The sequence below is a fragment of the Delphinapterus leucas genome, chromosome X (genome assembly GCF_059928025.1).
Source record: "Delphinapterus leucas isolate spDelLeu-1000000601 "Yukka" chromosome X, BTC_Dleu_Yukka2, whole genome shotgun sequence".
Classification (NCBI taxonomy): Eukaryota; Metazoa; Chordata; class Mammalia; order Artiodactyla; family Monodontidae; genus Delphinapterus; species Delphinapterus leucas.
In genome coordinates this window covers 12,050,447-12,054,086 of record NC_143150.1, presented here as the reverse complement: position 1 = coordinate 12,054,086, position 3,640 = coordinate 12,050,447, and the positions used below count along the sequence as shown (strand labels likewise).

Below are 3,640 nucleotides of genomic sequence, written 5' to 3'. Positions count from 1 at the left end.
CATATCCTCCCATGGCTTTGGGTGATAAAAGAGGCAGATACAAGGCAGAATTGGCAAACACAGTAGCCATTGTGTGCTGACAGGGCCAAGGTGACTTATGTTTTTTTTTTTTTTCAACGTGTTGTGGGCCTTGATAGCACATTAATGACTGGCTAGTGTCCTTACCCTGTGTTATCTTATATGGACAATCTACCTGAAGTCTAGAGGGTGGTATATTGTAATGGCCAAGAGCAAGAGATGTAAGGGAAGGTAAATAATTGCTTTAGATCCTGGCTCTGCTATTTAATAGCTGTGTGATCGAGAGTAAGTTACATAAACTCACTGAGCCTGAGGTTCCAGGTTCCATTAAAATGGACATGACAGTAGTATACAACTCATTTAGGGATGTTGGGAGGATTGAATGAGTTAATATATGTAAAGAGGCTGAGCAGAGACGCTGGCAGGAGGGCAGAGGGACCTACGGAGGGGAGCAAGATGGCGCAGACTCAGGGGGAAAGTCTGTTACTACTACGATGGGTTTTTGTGAGAATCCAGTAAGAAAATGAATGTGAATGTGCTTTGACACCATAAAGTGTAATGACGTGCACGAGGTGAGCTGTGACTTACAATAATTCTGAGTAGTGATGGTTATTTTTCTGTTGTGGGAGTGAATTCCCTGGAGATATAGTGAGGGGATGTTGGAAATTACATTGGATGTAGTTTCCAATTACGTTGTATATTATGGACAAGGCCACCCAATGAAGCCTCACTGAATCTGCATGACTCACAATTTGCTCCTTAACTATGGCCTCGACCGAAAGATGGAAATTTATCACCCTCGCAAAGCCAATGCTGAGGAGAGAACCAAGTACCACACTGATGACTACATTAAATTCTTGTGCTCCATCTGCCCAGATAACATGTCCGAGTACAGCAAGCAGATGCAGAGATTCTACGTTGGTGAGGACTGTCTGGTATTTGATGGCCTGTTTGAGTTCTGTCAGCTATCTCCTGGTGGCGCTGTGGCAAGTGCCCTGAAAATAAACAGCAGACGGACATTGCTGTGAATTGGGCTGGGGGCTTACACCATGCAAAGAAGTCCGAGGCATCTGGCTTCTGTTACGTCAATGTCAATGATATCGTCTTGGCTATCCTGGAACTGCTGAAGTATCACCAGAGAGTGCTGTATATTGACATTGATATTCACCATGGCGATGGCGTGGAAGAGGCCTTCTATACCACAGACCGAGTCGTGACTGTGTCCTTTCATAAATATGGAGAGTACTTCCCAGGAACTTGGGACCTACGGGATATTAGGGTTGGCAAAGGCAAGTATTATGCTGTTAACTACCCTCTCTGAGATGGGATTGATGACGAGTTCTATGAGGCCATTTTCAAGCCAGTCATGTCCAAAGTAGTGGAGATGTTCCAGGTCAGTGCAGTCGTCTTACACTGTGGCTCTGATTTCCTGTCTGGGGATCAGTTAGATTGCTTCGATTCGACCATCAAAGGGCAAGCCAAGTGTGTGGAATTTGTGAAGAGCTTTAACCTGCCTATGCTGATGCTGGGAGGAGGTGGCTACACCATTATAATGTCTCCCGGTGCTGGACTTATGAAACAGCTGTGGCCCTGGACATGGAGATCCCTAATGAGCTTTCATACAACGACTACTTTGAATACTTTGGACCAGATTTCAAATTTCACATCAGTCTTTCCAATATGACTAACCAGAACACTAATGAGTATCTGGAAAAGCTCAAACAACGACTGTTTGAGAACCTGAGAATGCTGACCCGCATACCCGGAGTCCAAATGCAGGCCATTCCTGAGGATGCCATTCCCGAGGAGAGTGGTGATGAGGATGAAGAAGACCCTGACAAGCACATCTCACTGTGTTCCTCGGACAAACAAATTGCCTGTGAGGAAGAGTTCTCTGACTCTGATGGGGAGGGAAAAGGAGGTCGCAAGAACTCTTCCAACTTCAAAAAAGCCAAGAGAGTCAAAACGGAATATGAGAAAGAGAAAGACCCAGAAGAAAAGAAAGAAGTCACAGAAGAGGAGAAAACCAAGGAGGAGAAGCAAGAAGCCAAGAGGGTCTGAGCAGACCTCTCCGGTTCTGGCTTCTTGCCAAGTTCCCCACCTTTATCTTGCACCCCCTCGGATTTTATATTTTCTATTTCTCTGTGTATTTATATAAAAATATATTAAATATAAATATCCCCAGGGACTAGACAGGAACCAGGGCCCCGAGCTCAGGGCACATGTGTTAGGTGAAGCTTTTCTAGTAGCTGCCTCACCACCCATCCCTCCTGAATTCTTAATTTTGAACCATAACGGGTGCCAGGTCTGGCTAGAAGGGATACACTTAAGCACCCATAGGACAAAATCTTGAAGTGCCTGCTTAGTAGCTTTGAAAAGGTGCCCTTATTGAGCATTTTAGAAGGGGTGACTGGATCTTCAGGGACTCCCTGGTCTTTTCAGGCTCCTTAAGGTAACATCAGCCATTTTTAGATTGGTTCTGTTCTCATACCTTTCTACTGGCCCCCAGTAAGCCAAGAAACTCACACTGCCTGCCCTCTCTGTCCTCCCACAATTCTGCAGGTGAAGATTGTTAGTCTAGGTTCCTTTTTGAGATACTGTTTTCATTTTTGTGAGAATCTTTGTAATAAAATTGTACATGTCTATACACTAAAAAAATGTGTATATACAAAGAGACCGAATCCTTGGTATTCAACAAATATTAACTATTTTATTAGTTAGCCCTCAACATCTGGGATGGATGGGAACAGTAAGAGGTTGTTTCAGGTGAGAACCATCACATCGAATTATGGAGATAAGAGTAATGGAGCTAAAAGAAGCAATAGAAACAGTGATTGAAAACATAGCTCTGGCATCGTAGAGTCTAGGTTCAGAGTCCAGCTCTATGTGACCTTAGACAAGTCAGTTAACTCTCAGAGCTTCACTTTAAATCGTGAGGATCATATTAATTGCTTTTTCACAGGGCTGTTTTGAAGGATCAATTATGTGATGCATATGAAATGCAAAAGAGGATTGTCCCAATCATGTGCGTCTGTTATAATTCCTATCGTTAAGTGGTCTTCTGTCCTTCCACCTTTCGCCATGGGCAGAACTGTGAAGTCCTAAACAGTCTGACCTCATGAGTTGAGTCCCACTGAGTTGGAATTAGTGCAAATGTACATGTAGACTCGTGTCCTCCTTTGTACTGTCCTTGAAGGATAGGTCTGCTAAAAAGTGAAAGATACCATGCATATATGGCCAATTGATCAAAGGTGCCAGAGCAATTTAGTGGAGGGAAAATAGTCTTTTCAACAAATAGTGCTGGATCAACCAGATATCAATACAGGAAAAAAGTGAACATGAAATTTTACCTTGTGCCATACACAAAAATCACCTCGAAATGGATAATAAATGTAAATGGATTCTAAATGGAACTAAATATAAAGCCCCAAACTCTAAAGTGTTTAGAAGACAACATAGGAGAAAATCTTTGTGACTTTGGGGTAGGTAAAAGTTCATAGATAGAATACAAAAAGCACAAAAGTATTTAAAAAATGATAAATTTAATGTTATCAAAATTAAAAACTTTTGCTCTTTGAAAGATATTGTTGACAAAATGAAAAATCAAACCTTGGAATAGAAG

General features: G+C 42.4%; 1 pseudogene; it reads left to right on the top strand.

Moving 5' to 3' along the window:
* The first annotated feature begins 474 nt into the window (after nt 1–474).
* LOC111164567 (histone deacetylase 1-like) lies at nt 475–2,086 on the top strand (annotated as a pseudogene).
* The last annotated feature ends 1,554 nt before the right edge of the window (nt 2,087–3,640 follow it).